This window comes from Dromiciops gliroides, chromosome 6 (assembly GCF_019393635.1).
Source record: "Dromiciops gliroides isolate mDroGli1 chromosome 6, mDroGli1.pri, whole genome shotgun sequence".
Lineage (NCBI taxonomy): Eukaryota > Metazoa > Chordata > Mammalia > Microbiotheria > Microbiotheriidae > Dromiciops > Dromiciops gliroides.
The window spans coordinates 154,826,403-154,841,008 of record NC_057866.1 but is presented as its reverse complement, the minus strand read 5'-3'; the positions used below and the strand labels follow the sequence as shown (position 1 = coordinate 154,841,008).

The window sequence follows — 14,606 nt, the reverse complement described above, 5'->3', positions numbered from 1 at the left end:
GAGAGAGAGAGGGAGAGAGAGGGGGGAGAGAGGGAGAGAGAGAGGTAGAGAGAGAGAGAAGGAGAGAGGAGGGAGAGAGGAAGGGAGGGAAGGAGGGAAAGAGGGGGAAGGAAGAGAGACAAGAGAAAGGAGAAAGAGAAGAAAAGAGACACACAGAGACAGAACAAATGCTAGACTGGGGATTTTTTGACTGGGGTAGCTCAGGTATTACTAGCTTGATAAGTGACTTAAAATCTGAGCTTTTGTTTCCTCACCTATAAAATGGAGATAACAACATTTTCCACAAATTACTTCACAGGATCAAATGAGTACATGCAACAACACTTTGAAAGGCTGTAGAAATACAGTTTATTAATAATGATTTGACTAAAGATGTCTCATTCAGGCCCACATTCCTATCTCAGATTAAGCTTTCTATCAAGGTCAGTTTTCACAGCATCAGGTTTGAGATTCGGCCCACTGCTGTAGCCTGAGATTGTCATCAATGGTTTTACTATCCTTCCCAGCTTTTTGTCATTCAGAAATTTGATGAGCATGACAATGTACTGGAGCAGCTAGGTGGTACAATGGATAGCACACCTGGTCTGATGTCAAGAAGACTCATCTTCTCAAGTTCAAATCCAGCCTTAGACACTTCATTAGCTGTGTTACCCTGGGCTTAACTCTGTTTGCCTCAGTTTCCTCATCTATAAAATGAGCTGGAGAAGGAAATAGCAAACCACTCCAGTATCTCTGCCAAAGAATCTTACATGACTTAACGATAACCACAAATGCCAGGGTACACCCTTCTCCAAATCACTGTTAAAAATGTTGAACAGCACAGAGTGAATCATTAATCCCCATGATACTGTACTGGGGGCCTCCTGTCATGTTGAGCTTGGAGCATCAATTGTTTCTCTTTGATTCCAACCATCCAACCAGTTCTCAAGCCATCACATTGTATTATCATCTCATCTAGATTTTCCCCATCTTCTCCACAGTAATAGGATGAGATACTTGATTGGAAGCCTTGATAAGATCTAGGTAAACTCTATCTGCAACATCCCTTCCTTTACCTTCTTAGCACTTTTGTCAGAAAAAGGAAGTTAAGTTAGCCTGGTATGATCCACTCTTGATGAAGCCATGGGAGCTTTTTGCAGTCATTGCTTTTCCTTCTAGGTATTTTTGTCTCATTAATTATCTGTTCTAGAATTTTCTCAGGAATCAGAAGTCAGGCTTACTTTATTCATCTTTACAGACTGTTCTCTCCCCTTTTCTTTGAAACTTGGAACATTGCCCTTCTTTAGTCACATGATTAAAATTGATTGGGAACTCGGAAGTCACATAGTATAGCCCCTTCATTTTTACATATGAGGAGACTGACGTCCAGGTAACTTGACCAACAAATGCCAGATGCAAGATTTGAACCTAGATCCTTGGACATCCACAGTACCTCTTGTGGTACCTCTCCTGTTCTGGACAGATCCTTCACATAGACTTTGCTAGATCAACAATCACAACAACCAATTCTTTCAGTACAGATGGTTGTCATTCATCTGAATCAGATGACTCAAATTCATCAAGGACAGCTACATGCACACTTAATATCTCCTTTCTTATCTTGAGTGTTAATTCCCTGTTGGCCATTTTTGCTCTGTTATTTCCAGTGTAAAGGGTCAGTTTCTTGGCATGGAAAACAGAAACAAAAAATTAATTAAACAGCTTTTTTTTCTCTTTGTTCTTCATTATCTTCCTCCTATGAACCCCCAAGTCAGGGTCTTTATTCTTTCTTTGATCCTCCCTTTTTCCCAATATAGTTTAAAAAGCTATTTTTCTTTTTTTTGTTTGTTTATTTTGGGGCAGGGCAATGAGGATTAAGTGACTTACCCAGGGTCACACAGCTAGTAAGTGTCAAATGTCTGAGGCCGAATTTGAACTCAGGTCCTCCTGAATCCAGGGCTGGTGCTTTATCACTGTGCCACCTAGCTGCCCTATTTTTCTATTTTTTAAAGCTATTTTGTTGGGGGCAGTTAGGTGGCACAGTGGATAAAGCACCAGCCCTGGATTCAGGAGGACCTGATTTCAAATCTGGATTCAGACACTTGGCACTAGCTGTGAGATCCTGGGCAAGTCACTTAACCCTCATTAACACACACACACACACACACACACACACACACACTCACTCACTCACTCACACACAAAGTTATTTTTGTCTTTAGTTTGCCTTGCCAGCCTCAGTTTATTCCTAGCTTCAACACCACTGCAATTACTTATGTACTGTCACACTTAGGTTTGTATCTTCAAAATTTCATTCTTGAGCATCCTTTATCCCTTATAACATGACTTTACATGACTATATAATTTTAGTCTAGGGATCACATTTTCTTTCCTCTGGACCTTTTGAAATACACTTTCCTAAATCCAAAGTATATGCAAGATTATGCCTGGCTTTCCTCTTTATTTCTCCCACAAATTTTCAGGAGTGGACATTCTTACTCCTCGTTCCACCCACACTTCTTATCATCCCCATCCTGAAAGTTAGGTTTTTTTCCTGTTACTGAGAAGCAGAAATACTGAGTAGGATCTTCCCCCCTTTCGAAAGATGAACTTATACGTAAGACAAGCCAAGAAGGGATATTGTGGTACAGCAGAAAAATCATGGTTTTGGAATCAAGGGACCTGAGTTCAGATCCAGGTTTTGCCATTGACTACCTGTGTGACCTTGGGCTAGCAATTTGACCTCCATTAGTCTCCATTTTCTCATCTTTTAAATGAGGGGGGTAGAATAAATGGCACCTCTATTAAACTTCACTCAAGTACTCTCCTTCATGCTTTTTCCCTCTGGTTCCTGGATATCCTCACATGACCAATTTAGATGTACATATACACACATATACATACATGTGTGTTTGTATGTGTGTCTACATTTGTGTATGCATACATATAAATTGTTCATACATGTAATAGGATAAGGGACTCTTAGGACTTGGGATAGATGATAATGGTACACAGAGTCCAGGGCTGCTGTTAATGCTTTTTAGCTGATAATATTAATTTTTAGCTAATACTACTAATTGTTTTTCTTAAATAGAGCTCTATACTGAACTGTCTTGGAATTCCCTACTATGATAATAACATAGATTCTTCATGTGATATATGTATAATTAAATCTATTATACATATCCATATATGAGCATATATATGGATGCATATACACATGTGCATATGTGTGTACATGTGCACAGATATACCTATGTACATACATATATAAAGCTCTTTTTAGGAAAATAATTAGTAGTATTAACTAAAAGCATTAACAGCAGTCCCAGACCATCTATACCATTATTTTCTGTTCCAAGTTCTAAGAGTCCCTTATCCTATTACATCTATTGGCTTGACTATCTATACCTGTTTGAACCACCTTGGAATGAATAAATATGTGAAAATAATTTTTATTAAGTACCTACGATGTGTTAAGTACTAGGATTACAAATGTGTGAGGGGGGAAGAGTTCAGCTGAAGGTTAGATGGAAACACCCTAGGGGTCCTAACAGCATAGAGGCAGAGTTCAGATGGCGAAGCCCAGCAATCCTTCAAGTATACCAGCAGGCCACATAATAGTGCCCAGAGGCCTGAAGAGCATAGTCACAGCACAGATGGTAAGTTTCAGAGGACTTTAGGATACAGTGACAGGACAATTGGTAAGGCCTGATGATTTTCCATCAAGTTTTCTTCCAAGCACTCAATTCTCAACTTCAAACAATGATAAAGCCTGAGGCACATATGTAGGCAATAGAGTGATATGCAAGGACCAATGTCTATAAACTAGAGGACCTGGTCTGACATCCCAGCTCTGCTCTTCATTCCCCATGTCAATGTATGCGAGTCATTGAACATCGCTGGACTTTCCTCCCTCATCAAGAGAGACTCCATGATCTCTTAAGTTCCCTTTCATCTTTCAGTTATACAATCTACTTCGGGTTACATGACGTTCTCTCCTGTGTTTTCTTACCCATATTCATTCACCGCACTATCTCTAATTTCTCAGGCACACACTACTCCCAAGCTTCTTTCTCATCAGACCCTCTCTCTTCATTTACCCAATCCTCTGCTTCTGTTCTCTTCCCTCTTCCTTCTTACATTCAAAGGCTAAATCTTCCTCTTGAGTGCTTCCATCTTCAGTGTTTTTATGTATTTTATGCAGTCATTTAAATCACTGATTACAACTGATCAGCTCATCCATTTTATTGTATCAATATATTTTTGAATCATATCTTTCTCCTTGACTCTGAGGTCCCTGAAGGCTGGGGGACTGTCTTATCTAAATTTTGCATGCCCCCAGCACCTAGCACAGGGTTCTGTACATACTAGGTGCTTAATAAATGTTGGTTGAATGAATGACTGAATGAACTAGCTTAATGGTCTGTAAAGTGGGTGTAATCATATTACTATTAAATCTACCTATTTTGAGAGGCTCAAAGTAACTCTGAAGGACATCTACTGAGATGTGGAGAGGCTAGGATGTGTGTCAGAGGAGAAAGCACATATCCTTGAAGCTGATTGATTTAGTGATGATTTTACACGGAAGGCAGACAAAGGGCAAAACTGATTTATGATGAGCATACCTTCTGGAAGTTTGATTTGCTAGCTCTATTTTAGGCCTTTAGGGCCTCCCAACTAATTTTCTTATTGAGTCATGGTGGTAGTGGCAGGGTAGCATTCACATTCCTATTCAACCTGAATACCTTTGTTTCATGAGGCATATAATGCTCTATCACGATGGTTACTTAAAAATTCATGGAATCTTTGCTTTAAGGAAACAGAAAAATACCAGTAATAAAATGAAGCTGAGGTAATGTAATAGGACAAGTAAAGGGCTGGCTTAGGAGTAAGGAAGACCTGCTTCAAATCCCATCTCTGACATTCACCAGTTTGGTGACCCTGTCCCAGCCAACTCTCTAAGACTCTGGGTTACAGGTGAATTGTCCACCTTGCTGCAATAGAAGGAGTTTTTGCACTGAGAATTCTCTATAATAAAGTCACAAATCCCAGACCAAAAAACTAATGCTGAGTCAGTGTGACGAGCAAAACTCTTTGAAGCAACGCCATGTCTATGTGTGTCTGAGTGTGTTTCTCTACACACTAGTGTAAGTGTATAGGCCAGTTTCCTTTGGAAAACTATGCTTCTCAGACACCTCACGACCTCTGTTTAACAACTTTGTGGCAGGTCCCCCCAAATGGTAAAAAATGATCAGGAAAGATATTATTTTAAAAATAATAATTTTTCTTCTGAACTTACCCTGACATAATTGAAAGGCAGTATGGCATGGTGGCTAGAAAGGCTGCCTTGGGGTTAGGAAGACCTAGATGCAGCTGCTCTCTCTGTCACATGCAGGCTGTGAGACCTGAGGCAAATCACTTAATTTTCCAGTGTTCAAGGCAGTTCTTTTATGTTATAGTTACAGCAACAGCATATGTGGATGTGACATCACTAGTCTGAACCACCCCCACCCCTAAATCACATAGCTAAAAGTTAAAAACAAAAACAACTTATAGACTGAAGAATGCTTGGCCCAAAGTAGGGACTTAAGAATGCTTATTGATTGGTTGTTTTGATCTGGATCTCAAAAAGTCATCTGACCCAACCCCCTTGTGATAGAGATGAGGAAACTAGACCCCAGAGAGGTTAAATTATTTATCCATAATTTTTTCCCTGAACTTGTTTGGCTGGACATTCACATGTTAAAGTAAATATATCATCATCATTATAATCACCATATAAATTTACATATGTACAATTTATCTGCCCCAAAAGACAAGAACAGAGACTCCTTTTTGTCTTCGTGTACCCTGTGGCTACCACGATGCTTCCTGGGTATGCCCTCGAGATGTGTTGATTTTTCATCATCATTACTGCCACCACCATCATTATTATCTACTGTGTAGACATGTGTATGTTTTGTGTCCCCCAATAGACAAGAGCAGCATCTCTTTTGTTTTGTCTTTGTGTACCTGCTGTAAGCATGGCGCCCACACTTACTGGATGCTCAGTTAATGCTTGTTGATTTCATTATTTTTATTATTATATAACTACAGCCCATTTGTATGTTCTGGCTCTACTTTTTCCTCTTTGCATTTATTCCTATAAGTAGATATGACTTCTTGCAAACAGTGAGAGTTCTCTTGCAATGAAATTAGGATATTAAATGACAGTGAGAATAATTTAAGGAGAGCAATCTAAAATTCAAATTCTACCTAAGTGCCCCAAGAGACCCGGGACAAAATCCCAAACTCCACAGCTCAGAAAAGATAAATGTAAACAATAAACAAACAAATACATCTCCTGGAGTTAAAGGAAAATAAAAAATAGAATTAAATAGGTGAGCCTCTCCCACTGGGACTGCAAGAAGCAAAAGTACCACTTAGATGCCCCAACCAGGTGAGATTAGGCCCACTATACAAAGGCGATCATGTTTCCCTCAAGACAAAGGCTGCCTCGTGGGCTTAATCTTTCACAAAACCTCAGACCACATGCAACCATTAGACATTAGCAAACAAGGAAATTCAAGAATTGGCAGCATCAGTTGTAAATTCTAAGAACAGGAGATTCAGTCACTATCAATAGTAATTCCCAGAAAAAAGCAGCCAAGCCTAATCACCATGGAGCTGGATGTTGGATTTGGGGTTGTTGTTGTTGATTTTGGTATTGTTGTTGTTTTTTTAAATTCATCTACTGCAAACGTTCCAGGAACTCTTCCTGTTAAATAGATCCGTTAATAGCAGAGAATCTTGGTCCTATAGCTGAGCTTTAAGGTTTACATACAACTCAAGTAAAATGAAACCAAAATGGATAGGACTGACAACAGAGTAACTTTGTATTAGAAACCTGCCTGGTTATCCAGATAGAGTGAAATCACTAAGTAGTTGCTAAGATTCCTTTCCTCCCTGGACTTTGAAAGGTTTAAGCAGTTACTTCCTGATCTCAAAGCATGAAAAAGACCAAGTCAGGCAAAGCAGCACTAATTGTTAGGTAACATCTTTCCTTGTCTGGTAATATAGTCTTTGCAGCCACCTCTAGCCATGAGGATAGGATAACTTAATAGTACATTTCAGAGAGGAACATAATGCAATGAAAAGAATAAAAGATCTGGAATTAAAAGACCTGGTTGCCATTCCTGTCTCTGCTTGGGCAATCAACCCTTCAGCCAGTCAACAAGCATTTATTAAGAGACTTTGTATGCCAAGCTTTAGGCAAATCACTTCTCTTCTCTGGGCCTGAGTTGTATCATTTGTAAAATGACGGTTTGGGATTAGGTGACCTCAGAGATCTCTTCCAACTATAAATCTATAAGAATAAATGGGGGAAGCTAGGTGGCACAGTGGATAAAGCATAGGCCCTGGATTCAAGAGGACCTGAGTTCAAATTCAGCCCCAGACACTTGACACTTACTAGTTGTGTGACCCTGAGCAACTCACTTAACCCCCATTGCCCTGCAAAAACAAAACAAAACAAAAAGCAAAAGTAAAACATGAATTAAGCACACACTGTGTGCAAAGCACTGAAGATACAAATATAAACAATACTGTTCTTCCTCCTTATGGTCCTCTATAAAAGATGGGAAGCACAGGGGCACCCTATTCTAGACCCAAAAAGAGAAGTTCTAGGGCACAGTGATCCTTTTATCTTGGTACACCCTCTTCTGTGTTGCCATACCCACCAGACTGTCTTGGTTCAATTGATGGCCATTCATTTAATGAGCATTTATTAAGCACCTACTACATACAGAGCATTGTGCTAGTTATTAGAAGGGATACAGATTGGGGCAGCTGGGTGGCGCAGTGGATGGGGCGCCGGCCCTGGATTCAGGAGGACCTGGGTTCAGATCCAGCCTCAGACACTTAACACAGCTGGCTGTGTGACCCTGGGCAGGTCACTTAACCCCAGTTGCCTCAAAAATAAAAAAAATAAAAATAAAATAAAAAAAAAGAAGGGATACAGATTGAAATAAAAAAAATCCATTCCTGAAGCTTGCACAGACACTCGCTCTCTTTGGTGCGGGAACTGGGTATTTATTTTGGCTCTGGATGGTGGAGGAAAGGCAATGAGCTCTCGCATTCATGACACAATCACTCCAGAAAACATCCAAATAATACCATAGGACAATTCCTGGAGCAGCAAAACCCACAGAAGAATGTGCTGAAATTATCTTCCAACCAAGAACGACTTGGAAGGTCAAAAGGAGGGAGCTGCTGTGCTGAGACAGGAGTGGAACCCAACCCCACAGGCACCCTGACACAGATCTAGTCCCAGGAAGACCTCAGCAGAGAAAGAGACCCCCCAGAGCCTCTGAATCAGCTGAAGTGCCAGTATCATCTGGAACTAAGCTCACAGTTGGGTAAGAGGTCTGAGCCCTTGGCAGGGGGCAGATTATAGGGGTTTATGCTGGTGCTGAGGCAAAACTTGGGTTTTTCACCCATGCTGGAAACCAGAGGGTAGGGTTGAGTAGCAGTGGCCCAGGTGGGGAAGAGGCACAGGCTCATCAGAGCTGACAACCACAACACACAAAGCTGGATGATTAGCAAGTTGGTCTTGGGTCATCTATGGACCAGGGAACAGGCCAGGAGAATGAAGAACCTGCTCCTCCTTAAATCATACCTGGGACATCCTGAAGCTTGGGATAGTGCAGCCTGGAAACAATGCCCCACTTTAAGGAGCTAAAGTCAAGTAAAAGAAAGGCAAGATGAGCAGACAGAGAAAGGTGAGGAGCATAGAAGGTTTCTTCAGTGACAAGGAAAATCGAGGTGCACCCTCAAAGGAAGATGTCAATGTCAGGGCCCCTATATCTAAAGTTTCCAAGAAAAATATGAATTGGTCTCAGGCCATAGAGGTGCTGCTCAAAAAGGACTTTGAAGATAAAGTTAGAGAGGTAGAGGTAAAAAGGGAAAGAGAAATGAGGGTGATGCAGGAAAGACATGAGAAAAAAGTCAACAGCTTGAAAAGCCAAATGGAAAAGCTCTCTGACAAAAATAATTGCCTAAGAATTAGGATTAAACAAATGGAAGTTAGTGACTTTATGAGAAACTAAGACACAATAAAGCAAATCCAAATGAATAAAAAAAATAGAGGGCAATGTGAAATATCTTCTTGGAAAAACTGTTGACCTGGTAAATAAATCTAAGAGAGATAATTTGAAAATTATTGGTCTACCTGAAAACCATGATCAAGGAAAAAGCTTAGACATCATCTTCCAAGAAGTTGTCAGAGAAAATTTCCCTGAAATTCTAGAAGCAGAAGCTAAAATATAAATTGAAAGAATACACCAATCACCTCCAGAAAAAGATCCTAAAAGGAAAACTCCTAGGAATATTATAGCCAAATTCCAGAGCTCTCAGGTCAAGGAGAAAATATTGCAAACTGTCAAAAAGAAAGAATTCAAGTACTGTGGAGCCCCAGTCAGGATATCATAAGATCTAGCAGCTTCTACATTAAAGGACCAGCAGAGGGTATGGAATGTGATATTCCAGAGGGCAAAGGAATTGAGATTACAACCAAGAATCACCTACCCAGAAAAACTCAGCATAATCTTTCAGAGGAAAAATGGGACTTCAGTGAAAAAGAGGACTTTCAGGTATTCATGATGAAAAGACCTGAACTGAATGGAAAATTTGACTTTCAATACAAAACCCTAGAGAACCATAAAAATGTAAACAGTGAAAAGACTTCATGAGGGATATTAAAAGATCAAACCATTTACATTCCTACATGGAAAGATAATACTTCAAAATCATAAGAACTATCTCAGTAGGAAATTCACAGAAGACAGGTCTGAACTGAATATGAAGGGATGATATCTGTAAAGCATTTTTGTTTTGTTCTTTGTAGGGCAGACAGGCTTGGGTGTCTTATGTCTGGGGCTGGATTTGGTCTTGGGGCCTCCTGGGTCCAGGGCTGGTGCTTTGTCCACTGTGCCACCTAACTAATCCATGATGTCATCATTAAAATAGGGTTGAGGTGTAGGAGGAATAAACTGGGGGAGGGAGAAGGGGAGAGATGGTCTGCAGAGAGGTAGTTCACATGAAGGAAACAATACAAAAGCTTATGGAGGAGAGTAGAAGAGGGGGAAGGAGTTGGGGAGTAAGTGAACCTTAATATCATCAGAATTGGCTCAAAGAAGGACTAACATACATACTCAAGTAGGTATAGTAATATATTTTTGCCCCGGGGGGGAGGGAGAAAAGGGGAGGGGGGAAGAAGGGAAGGAGGAAAGGGCAGATTGGGGGAGAGAGCAGTAAAAAGCAAAACACTTTCAAGGAAGATGAAGATGTTCTGCATTACTGTACCAGTAAGACACATTGAATTGCTTGATCTCATAGCAGGATGGTTGAGGAGGGAGGGAGGAAGAAAAATTTAGAACACAGAATTAGCTCAGGGACCCTGATCTCATTGGAGTGGGCTCATGGAGGGAATAGATTTCATACCCAATTGGGAGGAGTAATCTATTTAACCCTGCAGGAAAGTAGGAAGGGAAGAGGATAAGGAAGGAATGGTGAAAATAGGGAGTGCAGAGCAAGGGAGAGGATAGTCAGAAGTAAAACACTTCTGAAAAGGGATAGGTAAAAAGAAGAGAGTGTCATGGGAAGGGAGTGGGATGGAGGGAAATAGTTACTATGATTGATTATAATGGCAAAACTTATGGTACCTACTTTGCTGGTACCATAAATTCTCTGTCAAGCTTAAGGTACTATATACAGGTTATAATGAACAGGATACTATCAGAAAAAGCTAGAAAGACCTACATGAACTGAAGCAGAGTGAATGTACTGCATACAAAATAACAGCAATAGTGGGGGATAATCTGCTGGGAAGCATGTGGTTATTTTCAGCAAGGCAATGATCCAATAAAACCCTGAAGGATTTATGAAGATTGCAGCCCATCTGCAGAGAAAGAACTGATAGTATCTGAAAACAGATGGAAACACATTTAAATTTTTTTTTTCATTTCCTCTTTGACAATTCCTTAATCTGAAGGTTTTTTTTGTCTGTTTTCTCTCACAAATAGCTAATATGGGAATTTTTCCATGACTACTCATGTATAACTTATTTTTAATTGCTTGAGTTCTTGTGGTTGGGGGGTGGCAATAGAGGGGGGAAGAGAAGTTGGAACACGAAGTTTTTTTTTTAAATTGATGTTAAAATTTTGTTTTTACATATAATTCAGAAAATAAAATTATATCCAAAAAATAAAAGTTAAAGTGTACACACAAATAAACTGTATATAAAAAAGAATGTTTTTCAAAAAGGAGCACATGTTGTAATTTATGGCCTTCACAACAGAATGGTTAGTAAGACAAAGTTTAATCTGTAGTGGCAAATCTCTGCAAGTAAGAGAACTTCATACTGGAAATAAAAACATTCTGAGTGAAGGACAATTTGGAAGAAGAGAAGCAAAAGGCCATAGTTCTAAAGAAATGTATGATCACTATAAAATCATAAACCATTGATGTCAAAGATAGTATGTAATAAGACAACTTAATGTTAATAGGTTTTCCTAAAAACATGGAAAAACCTAAACATTATAACATAGGAAATAATATAAGAAAACTGCACAGAACTTTTGAATACACAAAACAATACATCAATTGAAAGGGACCACAGATAACCTCCAGAAAAGGAAACAAAACAAAAACATAATTTCAAATTTTAATATGTTTAATTTAACAGTTTCACTAACAAGTAACAAATTTTGCAAATGACGAGGAGAAATACCTTCAAATATAAATGAAAGGAAATTGGAGACCAGTTGAGTGAAAAATCTCATTTTTCTAGGGAATCTGAAAAGACTGCATAGTTGTCATGGCATTTGACCTGGGCCTTAAAAGTTGAAATGATTGTTTTTCCTCTGAAATGGGAGAGGGATAGGGTGAAATGCAGAGAGGGAATGCTATTCCAGGCATTGCTAAAATAAAGTGTGTGTGACCTGTTAGGGAATATAGAATAGTTCGATTTGTCCAGGACTTGGAGTTTCTGAGGGTGAGTATCAGAAAATAGGCTAGCATGTATGAATTTCACCATAATTACCTGTCTCTTCTCTGGTAGAGCTAATGAACCTTGATTTAATACTATGGCAAAAAGGCACAGAGCAGAAGGGCTTAGATAAACCGCAAACTAGATAATCAGCCCCTGATAATTGAAAGTTGGGGGTACAGGAAGAATTTAGTACTAAATCATTTATTTGCTTTTAATTGGATGGAAGTGAGAGCAATGGAGGAAACACACAAATTTTAGAGTCTTAAGAACCCTCTTTTTAAAAGTAAGTGCATCTTGCCATCAAGGAAATTTATCACCTTGGGTGATTTTTAATATGTTCTCTGAGGGGAGTATTGTATAACATCTTAAGAAGCTGCATTTTTTGGTCAGAAGTAGCTCATAAAACTGTGATGCCTCTTATTGTGTAAGCTCAACAGTCATTTTTTAATAGAGAATGTTCCAAATGAGAGAGTTTCTTTCAAAGTCATTATTGTTGTATGATCTCATATAACCCAAAGATTTTAAATTACCAAAGGTACATTAGCCATGCAAGAAAATCTTTCTGAATCAAAACAAATCTAATAGACAATATCATTCTACAACAGTTGATTCTTTCTTTTGGCCAGATACTGTGCTAAGTGTTAGGAATTCAAAGAAAAGCAAAAACTGATTCATGCCCTGCAGAAGATCATTTTCTAATGGTGGAGACAACATGTACAGGCTACAGGCAATGACATTTAGTGTACATATTCCTCAAATGCTTAGTCCCAGTTTCCCTTTCCATCTTTTTCTATGTGTATTTATGTGTGTACATACATACATACATACACGCATAAAATGTTTGTCCTTCATTCACAAAGAGGACCATGACATCCTACTGATGTCATGACTTGTAGTGAATTGAATGTAATTGGGGAGGGTAGTGCAAAGTCACAAAAATCACCAACTTTACTGTCTCTTCCAGAGCCATCTGAGTTCAATGGGAAGATATATATGAGGATAACTGGAGATAGGGCCAGAATTTTAAGACAATCGTGGTTAATTAACTTGACCAGGATCACATAAGTGTCTTAGGTAAGATATGACTCCAGGACCAGTGTTTTACCTACTGTGCCACCTAGCTGCCCCCATTCTCTCTATGTATGTTTCCTTGGAGACACTCTTGCCATCTTCTGTTAATTTTTTTGTAGGCCAATGAGGGTTAAGTGACTTGCCCAGGGTCACACAGTTAGTAAGTGTCTAGTGTCTGAGGCCAGATTTGAACTCAGGTCCTCCTGGATCCAAGGCCAGTGCTTTATTCACCTCGCTGCCCCTATTATTCTTTTTTTCCTTCTTTCTTCTGCTCCAATAATTCAATCAACATAATCTTCCTAAGGCACAGGTTTCATGGTAATTCTTTTCTGCTCAAAAACCTTCAGTGGCTCCTCATTATTCATAAACTTATAACACAAGAATCACCTTTATTTAATATCCTTCACAATCTGGATCCTACCTACCCCTTTAGCCTCCTCTAATATTATAGCTTTTTCTTCAAATTCACATTCCAGACAAGACTAACTATTAACTATTCACTAAATTGAATTTCCCCATCTCCCACCTCCATGCATTTACATTAGTTATCACCCTTGCTCTGAATGCACTCCTTGTTCAACTTTACTACTCAGAATTTGTCTCTTTTTTCAGTTTTCAAATAAGGGCTAATCTCTTCTATCAAACCTTATCTCCCCATGTTAATGAATTCTGTCTCCCCAATTTTCCTTATATTATACTGAAACAAGTTTGTAACTCAGGGTCTATAAACTATTTTTAAATTTTTTGAAAACTGTTAATCAGTATAATTGGTTTCTTTTGTAATTCTATATATTTCATTTTATACCTCTAAAAGCATTATTAATGATAAGGGTTCCACAGATTTACTCAGGCTGCCAAAGCAGTCCATTACACACACACACACACACACACACACACACACACACGCATTTTTTAAATCCCCCATATAAAGCCTTTTATGTTCCAAATGAAATAAAGTGTTTTTTTTTACAATTGAAAAAAAAGTTGTCTTCTAAGAGCTTTCTTTCCTTTCTTTTTTATCATCAGTGACACACCATGTCCCTCCAGTAAAAAGGAAGCCCTGTGAGAACACGGATCATTTCATTTTTGTCTCCAGACTGAATGCCAAAGAGTGTCTCATGGATGTTGTTGTTGTTAATTCATTCAGTCGTTTCTGACTCTCCATGACCCAGTGGACCATAGCACGCAAAGTCCTTCTATCCTTTACTAATACTGAAAGTCTTTCCAAGTTCATGTTTATTATTTCCATGGATATTATCTAGCCATCTCATCTTCTGCTGTCCCTTTTTTTCTTTTGCCTTCAATCTTTCCCAACATCAAGGTCTTTTCCAATGAGTCCTGTCTTCTTATTATATGACCAAAGTATTTAAACTTTAGCTTCAGTATTTGACCTTACAGTGAATAGTCTGAATTAATTTAAGTATTGACTGCCTTGATCTCCTTGATGTCCAAGGGATTCTCAAAAGCCTTCCTTTGCACCACAATTTGAAAGCATCAATTCTGCAGCACTCAGCTTTCCTGATAG

General features: G+C 39.0%; 1 protein-coding gene across 3 annotated transcripts in view; it reads left to right on the top strand.

The window, feature by feature from the left end:
* Positions 1 to 14,606, top strand: part of RNF150 (ring finger protein 150) — a 384,461-nt gene that overhangs the window by 234,351 nt on the left and 135,504 nt on the right. The gene's annotated exons all lie outside the window — the stretch shown is intronic.